This window comes from Fukomys damarensis, unplaced genomic scaffold (genome assembly GCF_012274545.1).
Source record: "Fukomys damarensis isolate Sample0158 unplaced genomic scaffold, DMR_v1.0_HiC HiC_scaffold_13, whole genome shotgun sequence".
Taxonomy (NCBI): domain Eukaryota; kingdom Metazoa; phylum Chordata; class Mammalia; order Rodentia; family Bathyergidae; genus Fukomys; species Fukomys damarensis.
Window position 1 is genome coordinate 26,318,473 of NW_022900925.1, and position 6,822 is coordinate 26,325,294.

The following is a 6,822-nucleotide window of genomic DNA, read 5'->3' on the forward strand; positions in this document are numbered from 1 at the left end:
CCTGCTTTATGATACATAGTAGGGACCATGTTTTATCAGATCTACATTTAATGATATTACTCTAGAATGTTCTCTTTCCAGATGATGATTAAGAGGCTAATAGAAAAAATGGTGCCAGGTACCACAACAGCAACAGAACATTGCTGTTATCTGGATACTATTCTTTTCTTTGTTTTTTTTTTTTTAATGGAATGTGCTGAATGTCTATAATTTTGTTCAGATGACTGCAGAACCTGGAAAAGCTGTTGCTGCTATCGATGCATAACATACTATTATTAGTCTATACATATATATATATACACACACATATATATATATATAAATTCAATTTTGGGAAACTTTAACAGTGCTGCCAACTTTGGAAAAAGTCATCCCAATTTACTGTGTTGACTTGGCATTGTACAGAAATGGACAACCATATTGGTCTAGAAATGTTAATTTATTTTTTTTTTTTTTTTTTCCATGTGTACAGGGGTAACACATCGTACTAAATATGTAAGGTCATATCTACGTGGGTTTGATTACAGAAACTAATAAAGTATTCTCTAAATAATGAAAAAAAGAATAAGATAAGACTATAAGAGCGAGAAGCAATTTAAATATGTTCAGGGACCATTTTCATCTCCAGAATTAAGGATTATTTTGATGTTACATCATTGCCTTTTCTCTTTTACTTTCCTTTTTAGTTTTATTTTAGGATTCCCTATTTTTAATGTTCATACAGAGATTTCTTTAACTGAAATACCGAATAGTTTCTTTGGTGTGAAAAACTATAATAGTACACAGGATCCTAATGAGATAATTAATAATGTGAAATAGGAAGTAAAGGGCTAAAGGTGTAGGGAAAGTGGGAAGGGTGGGGGAAAGGTAATAAGGGAGAGGAAAAAATATGAGAAACTGAAAAAATGGAAATAAAGTGTTTGTAAATGGGGAGGGGAGGAGGGGGTGAAGGGAGGGCAGGGACAAGGGGAAAAATGAGAATCAAGACCTATTATGTAAAGGTACAGAATCCCAATGATGAATGTAATTGTATTGTATACCTAGATTATACCAATAACCTCAATAAAAGTTAAATTAAAAAAAATGTAAAACACTGGGCTACTTGGTGAATTGGGATGTTCAATGACAAGTTTGGGATTACATTTTTGGAAATGTATCAGGTTGATTTTCTTTAGTTACTAATATTATTATCACAAAACCATATTAGAATCCCAATGATGAATGTAATTGTATTGTATACCTAGATTATACCAATAACCTCAATAAAAGTTAAATTAAAAAAAATGTAAAACACTGGGCTACTTGGTGAATTGGGATGTTCAATGACAAGTTTGGGATTACATTTTTGGAAATGTATCAGGTTGATTTTCTTTAGTTACTAATATTATTATCACAAAACCATATTTTAACTTCACTTCAATTCATTCAAGATTCATTGAATGGGGGCTGGGGATTTAGCTCAGTGGTTCCATGGTCTACCTCACAAGCGCAAGGACCTGAGTTCCATCCCTGACACCAAAAATAAATAAATAAATAAAAATCAATGAATGAAATCCTACTTGAAGAATGCCAGTTTCAAGCAATATTAAGAGTAAATTTTAAGCTGTAATGTCTACCTAGAATGTACCAATAAATTAAATTTTTTAAAAAGTAAACTTTAAAAAAGAGTGAATGCCAGGGCTCTCAGTGCACATGGGTATTTCTGAGATAATCCTTCTGAATTGTGCTGTATTATTGTAAACAGTGGATATTGTTTTACACATGTAGCTCCTTATTGTAGAAGTAAAAAGAAAAAAGAAGCTATTATTCGGGTAAATGTGGGAGGAAAACTCTTAACCAACCATTCAAAGGAGATCATCTTGTACAAGTTAAAAGGAGAAGACAATTCAGGTAGACTATGTTTTGCCTGACGTCAGTACAATTAAAAAGGGCTTTTGTAAGCCAAGGGAAGAGATGGTCTTGAGTGGAAAATACAAATCTGGGGAACAAATTCTCTGTCTGGCCAATGAGAGATTCGCCATTCCAGAAATACTCTTTAACCCTTCAGACATAAGCCTTCAAGAAATGGGAATTCCCAAGGCTACTGTCTATTCCATTCAAAACTTGCCCGAAGAAATGCAGCAACATTGTTTTTAAGAACATCTTTTTAAGAATTCCTTTTTCCTAGGATTTAGTGATCAGGTCTACTCAGAAGTTCAATGCCTTACTCCAACTGATTCTGTTTCCATTGTGCCTCCCGAGAACCCTATTACTTAGGTCTGGGAAGGTGGAAAGTTGATATCAGAGAATGATTATTATTATTTTTTTTATGATTACTTTGAAGATGTGGTGACAAGAGAGGACTACAAGCAAAACGGACACAGTAACTGTGAAGAGAAATTTGACATTTAAGGAACTTTTCTGAAGGCAAGTCTTGATTGGTTCTAACTGGAAAGTTTAATTGCAGCATTTCTCTAAAGAAGGCTAAGGACCTGTGTTACTCTTCAGTCTGAGATTAAGTCTTGAACTCATGTAAACACTTTGATCCATGGCTGATGTTTCAAAGGCTCTTACAGTTATTCCAGAAAACCATAAGTCTGCCTATATTTAGCAGCTGCACTCCCTTGTCATTGCCTGTGCTGTTTTTGAGTAGATTATTTTTCACTAGAAGATGAAAGTGAATGTAGTTTAATTCTTAGTAGCTGAAGGGTACTAATTTGACTGTTTCACAGGTCAGTTTTCTGTAGAAGGTAGTTTTGAGACTTTGACTAATAATTGGTCAAAGTGTCTGTAGGCTTATATGATTTTTTTGTCTCTTAAAACAGTATTGTATTGAAAAGGTGTCATTCTTAATATACACTAACGTTGAAAAAACTAAAAAAGAAAAAGTTGCACACTTCCTTTAGAAGTTTTGGTATTTCTGTGTTATTGTTTTTCTCACTACCCATAGTTTCAAAGCAATAAAAGCAACATTTTATCAACAAAAGAATTAAATGAATTTTTTTCCTGAAGCTGAAAAGACAAATAAGAGTCCACCAAAGAAGAAATAGCATTCCTGTATTAAATTGAAATATATTTTTCATCGTGATCTATCTTGTGCTTCAAATAGGGACTTTTTAAACATAATTTTGTAATGCAGCTTTCAGAAATGACCTAAAGAATGAGTAGTCAAAAATAGAGGAGTCACAAATTCCATTTTTCTCTCTTTGATGGTTGTAATTTGTGATCATGGAATATACAATTAGGGTTTTACCATGCTCCCCTCAGAAGAAACTGGAACAGGGTCAGGGATTTAGCTCAGTGGTGCCACCACCTGCCTCACAAGCACAAGGTCCCAAGTTCAATCCCATTACAAAAAAAAAAACAACAAAAAAACAAAAAAAAAAACTAAAAAAGAAACTGGAACAATACTCAGGAGGATAAACAAATATTTTCTCATCTCCACATCCAAGTTACCTGACAACCAACTGACCTAATCAGGAACTATTCCAAGTAGGTTCTTCCTCAGTATAGAAAAGATGCCCTGTTTACCATTGTATATGAATTTGCACTACCAACCTAATTCCATTGTAGTGAGATGATATAGAGTATGCCCTATCCACAAAGAAAAAAAAAAGATGTGAAGGGTAGGGGTAGTTCAGAAAGGGAAAAGATGAGTCAGATCCCTGTGTCTGGAGCACCCTTCTCCTGAGCAACCTTCCTGAGAAGGAATATGCATTGCAAAGCATAAGGAAATAGCTGAAATTAGAAGGGCTCAGGCCCTGCTTTAGTTTGCCTTGGTCCATTATCCAATACAGTGACTGTTTAGGGGGAACAATGTCACAGTATGCAACTGTGGAGGTGTAAAGAATGAAAGATTACCTCTAGCTGAGACTTGGTTCAATCATCAAGAAGCCCAGAGGGCTGCTTTTTCAGCATAAGAGAGTCTCAGGGAAATAACCCAGAATTGAAATTTCAATGGCTATTTATTAGCAACTCAAGGATATGAAAACAAAGACGAAAAAGAAAAACATTTGCAACATTTGTGTAGGAGATTTGGTCGGGAGATAGGAAAGGAAGGAATAGTTAAGCAGGCTTACTGGGCAGGAAGATTATCAGAGGCCAGGAGAAACACAATGGCCAAAGCAAACATTTCTGAGAATAACTTTTAATTCTGCTCTGCAGATGTGCTCTAAATTTAACCATGCATCCCAGGAGCCTGTTAACTGTCGTTCCTAATGTCCCTTCCTTTTCACATTCACTTCAATCACTCCTTTGGCCATAGTCCCCACAGGGACAGAAGTAGACGGATGGGTGGATGGATGGATGGATGGATGAGTCTGAGGCAGTGATGGGCCATGTGGGATCTTGGTGAAGGGACACAAAAAGGTAAGAGTCTGATGGAAACAAAAATGATGAGCTGTGTACAGCAGATGGTCCAAACCACAGACCCAGTGATGATAGCCCAATGGTCAAAGGCCAGGTTAAGAACTGTGACATCTCAGAGGGGCCTCCAAAGCTAGGCATAGTGGTGCAAGCCTATAATTCCAAGAGGCAAGAGGATGAGAAATTTGACCCCAGCCTGAGCATGGAACTTGTCACAACATGAAAAATAAAGCATTGGGGACATAGCTTATTGTGAAAGCCAGAGGTCCAAATCCATGTACCAAAGAAGGACAGGGGGCTCAGATGGCCAAGAGTCCAAAGACATGGCCTTCTGCTTAGAAACAAATTTGATTCTGAGGTCCAAGTAAATCTGAGACTTCTCTTCTTGCTACCATGATGTCACAAATTCTTCAATATAGGATAAATATAACTTTCAACTTGCTAGGTGTCAAATGTGCTGAGTTCCTTCCCCCAAAATCAAAGAATAAATTCCAAAGCACAAAGGAAGTTAAGAATTGGAAAGGTTTATAGGGGAATACAAATAGCTCCTGAGGGACAGGAGGGGTCCCAAGTGTATTGTCACCAAGGCCCTTTGTCAGGGGTAATTTATACAGCAAAATTAAAATGTGGGTACAACATGGGTCAAACTATAATCAACCAGTAACTATAGCCACTTGCTAATATTGATCCAATAAGGAAGCAGGGAACCTAGCAAGGGCATATGGCTGACTTCATTAATCTTGGCTTATCTATTATTTCTAAAACAAGAATGCTTTGAGGAAGGGATGTGTCCAGGTGTCCTGGTCACACATCTAGGTGTCTAATGTATATCTGGACTTAATGGACTGGTTGGTATCTCAAATTTCCATCCATCCCTCTGGGAAGGATGCAAGTCTGGTCATTGTGACTTTAATCTGGAGGCTTTGCCTTCTTCAGATGCATCTCCATCATCTGAAGGAATTGTGATGTGTTCTCATCTTCTACACTGACTTCCTTGAGGGCCTCCCCTGTCGGACTGCCTATTAATTTCTACCTAACTTAGCTGCCTATAATAATACAATTAGACCTCATTATGAATGGGAGCAAATAAAGGAGAAGAAACGTAAAAGGTTTTGTACTTACCCAGAAGAAAATGAATTATTCAAAAACAACTATTTATTTAAACTAAAGGAGGTTGTTATATTAAATCATTCAGTTTAAAGTTCAGGTTAGGTTTTTTCCCCCCTCACTATGGTACAAGACAGATGCTTGAAGAAAAAGTAGGTCCTTCACAGAAAATAAAAAAGCAGTAATTATTTTGCATATTATAGTTATAATTTGGGTAAATTTTTGACCCCATTATACAGATTTTTATAGGATTATTATTTCAGATTTTGTTTTTTTCCTGGTGCAAATGTATGTATGTATTATCTTTATAAATTAACTGGGGGTTGCACTGTGTTGACTAAGGCAGTTTCAAATACAATACCAGCTTTGTCTAGTGTGGAAATAGCAGGTGTAATGCATGAAGCAAGAGAGAGTAAGATTAAGAAAACATTCACTTCTCTGCAACCAGGCCAAAATGACCACCTTGCTATTCTGCCCTTCTTTTTAATTTGCTCCTCTCCTCTGTTCCAAATGCACTTACAATTAGGTCCATGCAAAGGCACACGTGTCATGACTGCCATTACTATTGTGACCATCCCCTGGGTGACGCAGAACATTTAATAGGCCTGTCCCAGAGTCTAATAACAAAGAAAGAACACATGGCAGATCACAATAATGATTTTTTGTCTTTCTGTAATGATGAAAGAAAAACCTGATCTTGCATAATAATTGCTTTGTTATTCATGGAACTTAACCGCATTCCCTCATGAATTTTAATGCGCCATCCATTTTCTCACTACTTATCCCAAGCATTCTTTGTGAGATTTAGCACAGCATTATTCTCTCATCTCTTACTTTCTTTCAACAATGGAATTATTCTAACCAAACCAAAAAGACTTCAGGATCTTTCCTTTTTACTGTATTGGTCAGGGAGCTAGTCTAGGTTGACATTAAATAACCTGGAAAATCAAGCTGTACTTTCACGATTTCAGCACTTTTTCCTCCATATGTGCATTACTTAATTTTTTAAAATTTTATTTTTAAAACATTATCTAGAACATCCTGGGATCACAAATTTGTACCTTTTGAAAGAAATCACGATTAGTGTCATTCATGAAGGTACATTACTTTGTTCCACGTTCTCAAAGTTCAAGAAGCATTTGCAGTATTTTTCCTTCCTTATTCTTCTTTTGTGGGCACAATTCATATTCAAATTCAGCTCTGCACTATGTGCAGACAAAGTAATCTCAAAATTATATAAAACTAGACCAGATTTTTAGCTATTTAAGGACACAAGCTGAGTCTGACTTATCTTTGTAATCTCTGAAGTATCGAGCCCAAGGACTTCCAAACAGAAAGTCCTCATAAAGATTTTCTTAATAAGAAATATCT

The 6,822-nt window shown here is 36.1% G+C and overlaps 1 pseudogene; it reads left to right on the forward strand.

Moving 5' to 3' along the window:
* Window positions 1-1,535: 1,535 nt before the first annotated feature.
* On the forward strand, window positions 1,536-2,391 carry LOC104864078 (annotated as a pseudogene).
* Window positions 2,392-6,822: the final 4,431 nt, after the last annotated feature.